This window comes from Synchiropus splendidus, chromosome 17 (assembly GCF_027744825.2).
Source record: "Synchiropus splendidus isolate RoL2022-P1 chromosome 17, RoL_Sspl_1.0, whole genome shotgun sequence".
NCBI classification, from domain to species: domain Eukaryota; kingdom Metazoa; phylum Chordata; class Actinopteri; order Syngnathiformes; family Callionymidae; genus Synchiropus; species Synchiropus splendidus.
This window is the reverse complement of record NC_071350.1, coordinates 10,425,878-10,441,956: the sequence shown is the minus strand read 5'-3', so window position 1 is coordinate 10,441,956 and position 16,079 is coordinate 10,425,878. Positions and strand designations below refer to the sequence as shown.

Sequence of the window (16,079 nt, the reverse complement as noted above, 5' to 3'; positions counted from 1 at the left end):
TTCCCTTCTTAAATTTAGTGGGTGTGGTCTATACTCTGGAATTTACGGGATGTTCTACTACGCATTTGTCGCAACATATCTTGAGTTCTAAAGTCTCAAAATAAAGCTGAGTAAAATGTTAGAAATAAAACATAAACAATGCAATGACAGAAATAAATGCGTTCAGGTGGTACCTTTATTCACGCCCATATAAACATGTGCATTCACTAGAAATAAATGTGAATTAAAAGAGGCGTAAATGTGTTAATAGATTTATAATCAGCTGCCTTCACTGACAAACTCTGTCAAATGCCTTGAAATCATGCAGCATACGTGCATTAATTAATATGACACTAATGCGTGGAGAGTTTTGCATAAATAACTACGTCAATGTGTTAATGAATTACTGATGTAACGGGGACGTGTTTGGTAAATTACAGATTGTGTTAATAGGCCGAGGATTTGTGTGTGAGAATGAATGCTTTTATTTATTTATTTAAATAGTTAAAAAAAACATATCTGAAATATAGGCCAAAAAAAATAGGGATTCACCAAAATAAAAATTTGTGGCTAAATCTGAAGCTGAATAAAAAACAATGAGTAATGTCAAATACTGAATATTCAATGTTATTTATTTTATTTTATTTTATTTTTTGCATAGTTGAGAACACATTGTTATCATTTTCAAAGTACATTTTTTGATGACATTAGAAAAAAAATCCGACTTTGCTTTTCAAATAATAATAATAATAATAATAATAATAATAATTATATTCTTGCTCTCCAACAAATCTGAAAAGTTCAACACTCTATGCAGACTTTGAGTCATACTTTGCACCGAAGAGTCGCCCTGGCGACGGTCAGAACTGTTGTCGATTTGAACATAATAATACAAATGTGTGTGTGTGTGATATATTTACAAATATTTTAATGTTTATATTTCAGCATCAGATAGATAGATAGATAGATAGATAGATAGATAAATGGATGGATAGATAGATAGATGGATGGATGGATAGATAGATAGATAGATAGATAGACAGACAGACAGACAGACAGACAGACAGACAGACAGACAGAAAGATAGACAGACAGACAGACAGACAGACAGACAGACAGACAGATAGATAGATAGATAAATAGATGCTGAAATATAAACGTTAAAATATTTTTAAATAATAATACATTTTGTCTCCCAATGTATTCAAATATTACCGTAAAAATAAGTGTGCGACTCATTATTCTTCAGTTTTTTTCCACAACTTCACGAGCAGGAAACACCAGCAGAAGTGGATCCTTCTTCTATTGGCTTTATCTACTGGGTGATAACAGCTGAATAATCATGTGACCTATATAAATCTAGCGATTCTAATAACATTGTTCGCACATGGGGCTGAATGAAGATCACAACCTGATTAAACACCGTGGCGTCAACATTAGGAGGCCACCTGCTTCTAAAGCTCCTGGTGCTGGATGACACCGGCTTCAGCAGCACCAAACGATCTTCAGTGTACCAACATCCCCACCAGGAGAACAAAGCCCCGGGATGTGCCGCGCCTCTCTCTGGGTGGCTGCAATTATTCGCGGGCCAAATCTCGACAAGATGATATCACAAGTTCAAGTATTCATTCTTGTCCTCGTTCTAGTTTCCCAGACACTCAACAAAGTTTTCTCTCCACCACTGGAAAATGACTCCAATTCCATTTGTTCCTCATGAAAACTGACTGTATGCCGTGTTTCCAGAGCAAATTAAAATGGGCCACAGCTGTGCTTTTCAGAGGCATTTCTGTCGTCACAGCTATAATATACCAACCTGAGGAGCGCGTTGCCTACAGGAAATTATAGACCGCCGTCAATTCCATTCCACGTATGCTTCCACCTGTGGTGAAAATGACCCGCAATTTCTGCTTGAAACAATATCAATCATTGTTTGAAATCAGCTGCTCGGGGGCTCCTGATGGTGGCTCCAAGTATATGGAGTGAATATATGAGAAATGAGATACTGACGCGGTTTTAACAAGAAGGCATGCAACGGCACAAATAACTTTTTTTGCTTCTGTGTGTAATATCAATTATTGTGTAAATTTAATCCATTATATTTATTGGAATTTCCTTCAAACAATAAACCTCATTGTGATGCATGAATTAGAAGACAGAAACTGTTAGGATTGTTCTCAGTATTAATAGAGGTAGAAGAGGTTTCATGAAACAGTATTGAAGCGTTGATGAAACATGGAGCTCTTGGTTTAGAAATGATGTGATGTTTCATTGAATTAGTGGTTCAAGTCCAAACCTTTTACTGCAGACAGTGTATATAGTGGTCTCTGGAAATCAGGACACTGTTTCATGAAGCTTCATGAACCCGTCACGAGCAATGAAAATTATTTTTTCAATTTGTTGAAATGTAACGATCCATTTTTAATACAAAATAAAACAAATAAAGCAGAGAAAAGTTACTCTTTTTTGTATATTCTTCAATATTCTGTGATGTATGACAAACTAGCATGTATACTAATAACAATTGACACATTGCATAGTTCATTGTAAAGTCAGATTTTTATATATATATATATATATAAAGATGTGTCATATTCTAGACAAAATATAAGCTGAGAAGATTTTTTTTTTTTTTTTTGCTGGAACATAGGCAGAACTGAGGTACGTCTGCTTTCTGATCTTTCATCACATTTCCGTCCTGTTGCGTCACCATGGCTTAGAGGCGATGTGGTGTTGGTGCACTTCAACTTGCTATTGAATTTAATTTACATTATAACTACTGTTTAAAAACAAGCAACTGGCTGTTTTCATTTAAAAAACACAATTTAAAAAATAAATAAAGATGAACAGCAGTTTTCATGGTCCACTCCATACAAACAAAAGGCAGGACTGGGTCCTCTCCACTGAAGCCTCTCTCTCACACTCACAGGACAGTCACCAGTGCTGCACCAGGAAAACACAGCCATTTCACTTTCTGGAACCCCATCACACAAAGCCACATACGCACAAATAATAAAAAAATAAAAAAATAAAACTCTAGTGAGTCATTTACACCAGCTGGCAGCCATTGTATCTTTGGGGAGAAAAATGAATATTTTTGGTATGTTGTCTCCAACATTGCCTTTAAAACAGGAAGTCATCCAGCCCACAGAGAAGCTCCGGTTTGTGTCAACAGATCGCTTATTCACTCTCCCTTCCTATTGTTAACCATCTAATTCTAATGCTTTTTATTAGTTTTGTAACTCTGGTATAATGATCATTACTATGCTACTACCATCATCAAGGACACCAGCTCCATCATCATCATCCTCATCATCATCACCATCATAATAGCTCAGTCTTCTTCAGCCTTCAGGGAGAAGAAGGCTTGTCTACACTGTGATTTATGCAGCCCATGAAACCAGGCGCTTATATTTCAGACGACGCTGCGTGAATCAATCTATGTACATTATACGCCAGCGTCCCGCCACATGTGCTGAGCTTATCTGATTTCATTGCTTTGCATGCAGGATAGTGGAGGTGACTGTGTAAGCCATGAGCAGGAAGGCTCTTCGGTGAAGCGCTCTCTCAGTCTGATTCTTCATTGTAGCGCTATCTTGTTTCAGCTGCCGACCGATAAGCAAATATGAAGAGCAGGGTTCAATTGTGGCGCTTTTACCCCTCTTCTCCCGTTTATGCTCTTTGCTTTACTGCAAAAATATAAACAAATATACAAATAATTCAAGGGAAATTTGCTATTTACTGATGTTCAAACTAATTCATGTTTGCAAAATAAATAAACCTTTTGGGTCTTTTTTTAACCCAATATATATCGTATTATTACACTTATATAACCAATATTATTACCATGTGAAGCTTTTAAATAACTTCAAATATGTATGTATTCGCAACATGTTAGCTTATTATTAAACATTGTGAAGTAGTGTAAAGCCTGGATACATTTTACGGCAGAACGGCTTCCTCATTCAACTAGCACCATAATTACTGTTATTAGAACGAATAAAAGATAGTAATTACTCATATTAATGGTTCATATTAGTTCCCTATTGCAGTGTAACCAGAAATTCAGCCACACTTTAAACACATTAACTATTACTAAGCTAATAACTTGCATATTAACTGTTAATAATGAGTAATTACAGTGTTATTTATAGTGGCTTTTCAGTGACCATATAAAAAATATAATCTATAAGATATCAGTACTTACAGTATGATTAATAAAAGGCTAATATAGTGTTAATACACGTATGAATAAGTTGTTTATGAATGGTAATATGTGTTCATCTTTACTACACTTTTACATAGCTAACATTTTTCTGAATTTGAATATCGATAACTGTTATTCTTGCATACCATGTCAGGAAAAATAATACGATTTAATGAATAAATAAATAATGTTAAATAACAACAGGAGTCATGCAGCAAACTAGCTAGCAGAGAGGGAAGCCTGACCCTCTTGGCTTTAGCTGCTGCCCCTGCGACCCACACTGAGACACATGCATTAAATAAACAAAAGGCACCAAAGGGACCTTTGTTTTTATGGCCACCAAATGGTCTCAGACACATGAGAATGAACCCAGCGTTGACATTGAAACCCTCCATTATGTGCCTCCTCTGAAGGAGTCAAAGATGATTGGTGCAAATTTGGATTCAAAACTGTTCTAGTTAAGTAAATGACATGACGGATGAGCTGCGGTGCCGACGGGGGGGGGGGGGAGATACATTCATCACATTCCGAGGATAATGACTGTAATCATATCTGGACTTTGACTCATTTTACAAGCTTTAAGCCACGATCACAGCGCAGAGACATCATGGGGACGCTGATGCTGACGTGTGGCTTTATACCGTGCGTCACAGCTTTATTTAATTACGCCAACAATAGCGTATCCGCTACTCGCCAAAGGTGTAGCGAGATGACAGTGACCTTTTTTTTTCCTTTCTTTCTTCACCATCCAGCGACATAATCCCGGTTTGGCTGTGCAGCTGGCATGCAATTGAGTCACGCGTCAGCCCTGATCAGACGCAGCAGCAGCAGCAGCAGCAGCAGCGGCGGTGGACCGCAGGCCCCGCTCCTCTGCCAGCAGAGCCAGGAGAGGGAAAGGCCAGGGCCACCACTTTCAGTCTGTGGAGATGACCTTGATGGGCGATGATAGAGAGGAAGCGACACAATTTGCAATGCCACACAATATCTGTAACCTTCTCCTGCCTCACTCTGCATGCAGCGGCTATTGAGCCGTGACACACACACACACACTCACTCACTCACTCCGTCACCATGCCCTCCTTCAGAGCAGCCTCCTCCTTTATCATCCATCTCTCCTGCCTCCCTGTTTGGCCCCCTTCTCGGTGAGATAGCGTCATTCCCAATATTATTCCCATTTGGTGCTGAGTAGGTCTTATGCTAATGCAAAAAGTCGCATAAGTGCAGCTTTTAACGATAATGGCTTAGAGAAGTTCAAATATTGAAACCATGTACTTCGCTGCTAAACTCTATTGAGTGCTGTGAATTTATGCAAAACAAGAGTCATAATATTAATTTTTCATGTCAGTTTAATTACTGGCAGTATGATGTCGAGTCTGTACAACAGTGATATATATTTTTTATTTTTTTCAACTGAAAAGAAAGATGGAACCAGATGAACTTCAGGGATTAACAATCTCAAGAAACCTTTTGAGGATTACACCAGGTGTTATACTGGAAGGTCGGTAAATGTAAGGTACTGTACCGCTGACACTCAAATGGTTCATACAAACCTGGGTTTGAACAGGCAAAAGAATTACCAAAAACTTTTGCAAAACCAACTGCATTTTAATCGCAATTCCAATTCAGACCACCACAATTACACTCTGCAGATCTTCAGCGATCTTTATATGCATATACAGGGCTCCAGATTGCAACAAAATCTGCGTAAGGTTGTGACTACATTTTTTGGTGCTTGGCATGAGTAAAAGTCAAACCTTGCTACAATTTATTAGCCGCGTTCATGCTAGGCTAAAAGCAAAGTGGCAATGCAAGGCAAAAACACGAGGAGAAATTAGAATATGATTTATACTTTATTCTGTAATTGTTTCCGCTAAGTTGCACGTCACATAATAGCAAGTTTATATATATATAGTTTATATATAGTTATTATAGATAATTATTAAATAATTATTACAATATAATTATGTAAAAACCAAAATTCAGTGTAAAAATATCAGTGATCAATAGATGATTGTCAATGGATAGTTATCGTCGGTCAAATGTGCAGAGCGGTGTGTTCCTCACTTAGTCTGAAAGGAAAACCATGCGATGTGGTGTGCTAACAGGTCCGTTTTTTTTGGGAGGAGAAAACATCAATTCTTTTACAAACTACACGGTAAAATTGGTGGCAGTTTCACTGGTCTCAGAAGAAGGTACGTCATTGTGATTCCATGGCTGCAGTGACGTAACATTACATCAATAAAAGCAGCTCAGAGTTGACTGAAGTCAATGATGGGCATGAGAACTGTCTCAGCACGTCCATACTGGCAGCTGTGGGCCGTTTTGCCACACTGACAAATGTCATGGTGAGAATGGTCTGTTTGTGCCAGACATCGTGAAACTGAGAAAAAGCACAAACAGCTGGGACAAATGACAGTTGTTCTGATGAAGAAGAGGCCTGTTACATATCACTGATTTTGATGTCATTCCTTGTCTGTACAGGACTCAAACACTCCTCACATTGGTTTACTGAAGAGCTGTCCAGGGTGCTGAATTTAGGTTTATTTAGTTTACTCTCAAATTCCAAATAATTCATGCATTTTTATCCTATGGATTGCAATGACCTGCTGTCTTGCTCCAGCACATGCCTCCAAATGTGCAACAAGTCATGCTCAACCATTAAAAAAAAACACACATAGCTGAGGGAGTCTAACAACAGCTAAAATGCCAAAGATCATCAGTCCCATTAAAACATTTCTACATCGTCTCCCAAACAAAATTAATTTTAAATGATACTACTTGTCTTTATCGAACAAACGTATTGCGCCTCGATTGGCTCCATGGTCTCCAACCTACGGGTCGACGTGGATTTATGGGACGTGGGCAGAAGGTCACTTGGCCCAGCTGCACACAGCTATGGGAAGGTAGCAGCATGATGTATTACTCAGAAGATACACGCTCTTAATGAGTGGTGTGTGCTTTGAATAGCAATGTGTGTACTCTGGCTGCTGCTGAAACTGTTGCTCTTATTCTGAGGGTTTGTTTCTTGATGTTTCCTCACATGAGTGACCTCTTCACTGCATTTTGATGCTGATGTTTCACATAAATATAGGTTGATCTATCACTCTGAAGGCAGCACAAACAGGAAACAACAACCTCAGCTTCATTGTCTCAACACTTCCTCATGAAGGAAACAATACACGCCAGGCTGCAGCGCCTTTTCTGTAGCTGACCTCCTGAGAAGCATGGCAATACTGCTGCATCCATGGGCGACCAGTGAAATTTCTTATTGGAGAAATGAATCATGATCAAGTCGTTCACTTCAGATATGTTCATCTAACTGCTTGGATCTGCTGATGCACTCTTATCATCCTTCATAAAGTACATTAGAGAAATTAAAACTGGCTGGTACTTGTATTATTTAAATTCGCTGCATTCCATTTCATCTTAACCTGCTGTTTATGCTCTCCCTCATATTTTTTCTCGGCTTTGAGGGAACTCTTCCACCCTCCACTTAACTTCATTGGTGACTCTTAGATTTTATCTCAGACTGCAGCCAGCCGCCTCTCAAGCTCAAGTTAGCGGCATCGCTTCCCTGAAGTGATACTTTCTACCTCATTCTCTTGAGGACAGGGGTCTCAAAAATGTGGCCCATGAGCCATTTGCAGCCCTAAGGATGCAGTTTTATGGCCCAAATTTAGCGAGGGTGCCTCTTTGTCCATAGTGAGATGCATAGAAATCACTCTATAAGTGAATTCCACTGGATGATATTTCAGCTTTTCCTTGGACTTAAGGTGCTGAGACCTCACGAATATACTTAGAATTTTGTTGCTTTTTCTACTCATGTTGGTTACCATACCCACAGGGGACATTGGAAATCAAACACAAATCGATTTTCATCTTCTGAGATGGGGACACTCGGACACCCCTGCAGCTCAGCTTCACTGCAACTTTGCCTCTGGTGGCAGGGTCACATGGGGCAGAGTTACTTGGGGTGGAAAGACCACCAGTCGTAGACCACAAACAGACCACTCAGTCACATTTAAGAAGCCAAATTCATGGGGCCGCTCCACACAGGAGGGACGAGGGACCCCACAGGACGAGTTGCTCACCGCCCTACCCCCGACTTCTGCATACACCCTTTCTTTACACACTTTCATTCTTTACAAATCATGAACTCATTCATAAACGTCATTCCTTTTTGCTGTTATCGGGGTCACACAAATACTCATCCATTCATTCTCTTTGTGCGCCACTTTGAACTCCATACATGTCTGAGCTTCAAGAAGAAAAATAAACTGGCTTTGCCGGAACCATCACTGGAGGCATTGGGGATGACAGATGTCGAATCACAGCAGCAACATGAGTCGGTTAAGATGACACAAGATGGCGAGTCCTTGGCATTTGAATATCTTGCATTAAATTAGAGCCGAGAGGAATAAAAATAAACATGACAATTGTGGTGAGGCATGACGAAGGGGGGGGGGGGGGAATAAACGCAGTGTAACAGTATAAACGCGGAGACAATGACACGCCCTGCTGACTAAAGAATATATCGCCTAAACAACGACAATATGAGATGAAAGTCACAGTCGCCGTGTTCACATCCGTCTCAACTCTGACAGCTTCATCAAGGAAGATCAGAGGGGAAGACAATGGCGGGGATTTAAGAGCACATACCGCCAGAGACGAGCAATGACAAATTGTGTAACAGATTTGAGAAGCAACACTTGCCGCTGCTTTAAAAACTGAGCAACATTGGCGCGACTCACCGACACTGAATGTGGACGGACGGAAAATCTCTAATACTGAGTGTCAAAGGATTAAAGGTGAGGCTGCTGCTGCGAGGCGAAGGAAGACATCTGGGCTCTGATTTCAGACGTTTAAAAAATATTCCCATCACATTTTTCATGAAAATACCAGAGCAGGTATTTTGAGAATGAAAATGAAATTGAAAAAATATATATTTTAGCAAACATAAGTAGCTTAAATGAGTGGATGAATTGTTGTAGTTTCTAACCTGTGACTATTGCCAGTTTCTTGCCAGTCTTTTATCACGGTTTCTTCACTTCATTTTCACCCCGTATATGCGTATGAGTGCAACATATTCTGCCCCACTCATCATATGGTATAAAAAGGTCTTCATCTGATCCTGGCTCTGTTGAGATGGTGGCATTTTTTCTTCCCCACCAAACCCCAGTCTGTAGTCAATGACTCATCTCGTCATTTGGAGTGAGCCTGTCTCCTCTCTGTGTGCAGTCTATGGCTGCTTATGTGGGTGTCCTCCAGGCACGACAGTCCCCCTCCCTTTCCCCTCTGCAAATTGTCTGAAGACTGGATCTACCCCAGCAGCAGCCCCCTTGGCCTCAGCAGGTGGAGGAAAATGTTGTGGTAGCAAATATGATATGGATGTATTGTTTTAAAATTGATAAAAGTAGAAAGAAAAGAAGTACAGCTTTACGTCTCTACAACAGTAGGCGTCTTCTGGGTGGTCACTAGGATTTTGTTTCTCAGCGTACGTAAGTCTCGGGTTAGCCAAACCTCCAAAATAAGACTTACACTTGACTACAATTCAACAGAACACACCCCCAACAACAGGCAAAACTTAGAGGTCGACAGCATAGGGAACCTCCACAGAAGCATAACACTCAGATACTAAGGGAGCAAGGTGGGTCACTGAGAGCTCAAAAGATTGCCATGTAAAATATAAAATTTATTTATTTAAACATCTGCAACGTAGTTTTACTTGTAAGAAAACATCTGTCTGCTTCCATGGCTGCAATATCACAAGGGATTACTGCCATAATATGTACATATATTCAGAACAAAATTATAAACACAAAATGCGCAATTCCTGTTGTGGCGTAGATATAACATTTTACTGCAAGAAAAACGTGTAAAATGTGGGTTTAACCCCACTGTTCACACAAATCAGTATTGGTCGTGCAGGTGCTAGATCTGGATGTGACGGACCTGGTGGGAACAGATGGTCTAGGTGCATGTGGCCATGTAGCTATGCTTCCTAACTCTCGAAAACAGTTCTGTAAATGGCTGCTTGTCAGGTAGTGGATACCTGGACGCCCATCACCCTGCATGCCAGCAGCACGCTCCCTATGTTGTCATCTATGTTGTTGGACAAATGCAAGTTTATTGTTCCCAGTCTAAAGAGGCATCTAAACCAGGTCACATATGGAAAACACACACGGTTGACCCTTGGATGTACTCAAAATAACCTTCCAAAATGACTCATTCTGTCTGGTAAATAATACTCTTACTGGCAAAACAATAGGAGAGAAACATTTATACATATATATATATATATATATATATATATATATATATATATATATATATATACATATATACTGAATTCTCACCCCAACCATGACACTTTCATTGTTGTGAAAAACAAGATGGCTGCCTCTATGTTACGGTGTGGCCATGTTTCTTTTGTGAATATAGTTTATTGGAATTCATTGATAAGAGAAGAACCCAATCTGACACTGACTCTTGTCCAGCTGAATCCAGTTTGAGGCATCCCCGAGCTTAGAGCGCACTTCCTGCCTAGGGTTTTTATGTCCTCAGTGTTTCCACCAGGCACTCCAGTTTCCTCCCACAAAAGTAGACCGAGATCACCCGCTGGAAATTGCCTGTATGCGTGGGACCAACTGTCTCCTCCGATGATCATACAGTGGCAAGCAGTCCCCCACTAGTGGCTCCACATATGAGAGCAGAAATGGGTTCATATTTAGATTTATATAACAGCCACAACAAACCCAAGCTTCCCCAACGATCAGGAGTTTGTGGAGAAGTGAGAATCAATGTGAAGTACCATTCGGTTTGTGTCCAAGCTCACCAGCTCTCTCCCACACACGAGGATGCTCCGCCGGGTTCTTCCTGAGGTCTTCTCTTTTCCCTCACCGCCCTGCTCGCGTGTTTTTTAATTTGTCCTTTGATGTCGACATGGAAGGGGCTGATTTTGTTTGCGGCCAAAATTCAGTGATGCTTTTTTATACATCCATGTACATAAGTCTGAAGCCCTTAATTGGGAGTGATTCAAGCCCTGACTTAATGAGAACCGCAGCACAGAACAAAGTACTGAGACTCGGTAGGTAGCATCAAAAATGGGATGAAAGGGAGTCACCTCTGCGACCCTTGGCCAAGATCCTTAGCATGATATTCCCCTCTCTTTGGAGCAACGAGGTTGCTTGGTTAGTGAAGCATTTACTTGCATTGCGGATAAACAATCTCAATTCCGTAGGTGACTCAAGAATATAAGTGTCATGATTCCGCTTTTTATTTTGGTCCCGTTGTGCTTTCTCCCTCCTTTCTTCCTGTTCCCGTGGCACCCGGCTGGAGCCTATCAACCCCTAATCTTCAAAGCTTAAAAACACCCGGACTCCAGCAACGTGTGCCAGATCGACTCCTTTGCTGCGACCGGTAATCTGCTCTGTTCGTTCTTCTATGCCGTCGTACATTTTATCCGTCATTTGAATTATCTTCTGTTCACCTTTCTAAACCCTGGTGCTCTGTGTTTTTGTATTTAGATTTCCTTTGTTCTCCTTGCGCCACATGGCTTCTTGGTTTTCCTTCTGTTATCTTTTACTCGTGTGTTCCTCGGTAGTTTACTTTGTTTTATTGCTCATTGTGTGTGTTCTCTTGTTACAGACTCTACCTACATTCTTTCTCCCCGTTCGGTGACACTTTTCGTTTGGACTCATTCCGTTGTGGACTCTTCCCGTTCCTCCTGTGACTCTTTCACCACTGCACTTGGGTCCCCTCCCTGTGTCTTGAACCGTATCAAGAGAGAACTATTGCATGCGTATAAGGTTAGTGGTAAGTCAGGGTAAAAGAGGACTCATCGAATACTACTGGAAATGTCAATATCGGACAGAGATGTCGAGATAAAGACGACAAAGTTAGGGAGGCCTGATGGTTTGGACGTATGTTGAGCAAAGACCTTTGACTGTTGGCCTTTAGATGCAGGAGGTTCATGCATGTGGTAAATGAGGACATGAGTGGGGAGGTGGTGAAAAGATGCCAAAGTGAAGTACTTGGAAAAGCCTGGGTCACGGGTTAACAAACTTGATAATGAGTCGAACTTTTAAGCCAGCGCTGGGATTTTATCATGATATTTATTTGGGGCTATAAATAAAGTAGACTGAATTGAAATTAGTCTAATGCTTTCTGCTGCTTCTTGAGCGTCTCCATAAGCCTCTCAACTCAGCAAACTCTGACAAAAGAATTGGGATGTGCAGGGAGATGAAGCTTAAATAATCCAATTATTCTGTTTAATATAAAGCTTCAGGCCCCCGAAACGGTTCGGAGAGCGTCATCAATATCACAATAAACATGAAATCATAATGTTAGTTCACATCAGCTCATTTAGAAAAAAAAAAAAAGGGTTGCAGCAGCTCGCTTGTTTTCCACCCACATGTATTATCACCGACCCGGTGCTGTTAAAATGTCACAAGCTGATCACACCATTTATGATATCAAGTGCATAGCAGACCTCAAATATCACACACATTATTTAGAACGTAAGCTGTCTCTGTGGGCATGAGGAAGCTTCTCCACTCACCCTTTCCATCCTATCTTTAAACTGGCCACAGAACATGAAATCACACTCAATAATAAATAGGCTACCTCCAGCATTTCAGAGAGGAGAGCCCAAACTTTTATCTGCTCCCTTTAGATGGGAATAAATGCACCCGATACTTAGCACCCTTAGTATTTGCTTAGTGTCTAGATGAAAGGTCGACCATAAAAATCAAGATAAAGCAAGAGTGTCTTTTTTTTAGTTGGAAATGAGGGGCCAAAACAGTGTCACCCATTAACGTTGGCTTCTTTTTGGAGGAAAGACAGTGAAGAGCCCAGACGCGCTCAAGCATACAGATATAAATTACACCCAGGTTCACCCTTAACCTGTGATTGCCTTCAGCGGGCCACGACCCCTTGACCTTCCCGCTGCACAATTAAACACTTTGTTGTCCTCCCAGGAAGCAGGACTCTAATACATATACACACAAACATATCGTGTAGGAAAAAAATACATATCTATTTTTTTCCATATATGTGTTGTGTATATATATATATATATATATATATATATATATATATATATATATATATATATATATATATATATATATATATATATATATATACATACACAAAATATATATATATATATTTTTTTTTTTTTTACAATTTTTTTTTTTTTTATTTATTTATATATTTTTTACCACTAATATGAGGACACGAAATTTGTAGGAAAAATACAAAATTGTGTAGGAAACAATATACATATATTTCTTTCCATATATGTGTTGTGTGTGTGTGTATATATATATATATATATATATATATATATATATATATATATATATATATATAATTTTTTTTTTTTTTAATTAATAAATTTATTTTTTACCACTAATACGAGGACACGAAATTTGTAGGTAAAATACAAAATTGTGTAGGAAAAAATATACATATATTTCTTTCCATATGTGTGTTGTGTGTGGGTGAATATATATATATATATATATATATATATATATATATATATATATATATATATATATATATATATTTTTTTTTTTTTTTTTTTTTTTTTTTTTTTTTCCACTAATATGAGGACATGAAGTCATGAAAAAAATAAATAATACAAGTGTCTCAGAGTAGTCCACCAAATCGGAGTCTGGTTGTATAAACAGATTGATCGACAACATCGCGACTTTCAGACACTTTACTTTTACGTCTCGTTTACATACATAGCCAACGTTTGTTCGGCGTTTCGGTGGAGGCTGCAGAGGCAGAGATCCGAGTGCAGACAGGCACCTCGGAATGTGGCGCTCCTCCACAGGGCATGTCTTCCAGCACACAATTAAGCGACCTCATCCGCAACCCACATTGAATTTGGACTCCGCATCCCTCCTACACCCAACTTCACCGACCGTCCAATTCAAATGCGAACTCGATCTGATGTCAAATCTTCCTTTCCACCGGCCAATGTGAGGAAAAGCACCGAAACACCTCTAGGTTTTTGTTTTTTTCTTTAAAGAAAGTCTCGGTGAGACGGAGCGGAAAGACAAAGCGGTGACATTGAGAGTGAAAACAATGTGAGAATGGCAAGGATTGTGTGCGCGTCGGAGGTGTGAGGAGTCATTTACCTGTGCATCACCACCAGCATCCGGCGATCCGACACATGGAGGCAGCGACGGTCTGGTATTCCAGCCGAGGAGACGCGACAAAATCCGAATGGGAGCGGAGGTGGTCGCCTGGGTGGAGAATGTGACCTCTATCTGGAGAAGGATAGCGGTGCGGTGGTCAGATTGGGGGGATGTTTAGGCAGGAAGGGAAGCCCCGAGCTTCTCCGCGCAGACAAAGATGCTCTCTCTCTTCCTCATCCTCCTCCTCCTCCTCCTCCTCCTCCGCAGCGGCAGCAGCAGCAGCAGCAGCGCCGTCATCACACTTGATGGTGATAGTTTGGTAGGTAGCTTATTCGGGTTGAGGGCGCGGTCAGATGCTGTTGACCAATCCTGCTCCACATCAAACTAACTACACGGTTACCATGGAGGATTGAACGACCTGCGTGGTGGTGGCACACGCCGTCACCAAACGATCACATTGCACACTGGAGCTGAGGAGCATTTACATGGAAACCAGTCCCAGCATCAGCACCATAAACCTGGCAACTGAGCAGGGTGCGGGGATGCCCTTGAGCAAGGTTCAAGGCTGCGTTTTAACCACTCAAACATGGGCTCAAATCCTAACTTCCTCCAGTTAACTGCTTCCAGATAGATCTCATAAACTGCCTTCAGTCATCTGTCTTTACAGCTGGCTTGTCCAGTTCCTCGATCTCCAATGCAAATTATATAAACCATATTGTTGTTTTTTTATGACGTAAACACAGCAAAAATGTTCCTGGAAAGGGTTCAGTCATTGTTGTGGTGTTGCTGACGTGCGAGGCTGCTGGGGAAGTGAGACCCAGTCAGCATTCTGGGCAGTGATTCAGGAGCCATTGGAGGCCCATTACTTTGTCTTTAGCCAGATATAATACACTTAGTTACGTACACAACGTGGAAAATGCAGTTCATAGTTGCTCAATTTAAAACCCAGGGTGTCTGGAATTATAACTGGATTGTAAATAAACATATATTATTGATAATATGATATGTTTTTTTGATACATTTAATTCAATATTTACACCCATTTACTTCAAATTATTATATAAGTATATCAATTATTTCCACCTACATATTTGGTGCTATATTAATTTTTCACTTCTAGTTCTCATTTTTCACATCTATTTCACTCATCATGGGACGTTGTGTGACTTTTAAAACAATATCCTGTAGTTCATTCTTCATCTTATTAACTTAGACTGAACAACCCTCTCGCCACAGCACCTTCTGCAAATTACTTTTTTTATCAACCTAATTTCTAATGTGCTTAAACACAGCAGCAGTTTTTGTCATTTGAGGGCCCAGTTGGTGAGAACCGTGGGCCTCTATTCTCAATATACATTACGTCTTCTCGGGAATGTGAACATTTGGCTTATCAACTTGGATATTTTCTCTCACTTTGGGCAAAGTTTAGTGTGTGCCAATGCATTTAAATTTCAACATTAGTGAATTATTGCCCACTGCTGTGATCACATGGAGCAACCGGGGACCAGGTAAATCTTTATTTTCTTTGTTTCCTTGTGCTTGAATACAGAACTCCCAGTGTTGAATTTGAAGTGTGAGGAAGACAACAGCCTCCCACCCTCGGAACCATTGTATTTAAATGAATGAGCCTCTCAATTTTGGTCACACATTTGGTGTCCGCTCGTTTTATTCACACTAAGGCAACAAAACAGACTTATATTACCTCTCTGTAGTCTTCTGTGTACTGTGGACCTGCAAACCAG

At 40.2% G+C, this 16,079-nt stretch overlaps 1 protein-coding gene across 7 annotated transcripts in view; it reads right to left on the bottom strand.

The window, feature by feature from the left end:
- LOC128748482 (neurexin-2-like) overlaps positions 1–14,579 on the bottom strand; it is a 164,730-nt gene extending 150,151 nt beyond the window's left edge. For all 7 annotated transcript variants that reach the window (XM_053847318.1, XM_053847316.1, XM_053847322.1 and 4 more), the window contains exon 1: positions 14,338–14,579. The gene's annotated coding sequence lies outside the window, so the exon portion shown is untranslated. The remainder of the gene's footprint in view (positions 1–14,337) is intronic.
- Between the last annotated feature and the right edge of the window lie 1,500 nt (positions 14,580–16,079).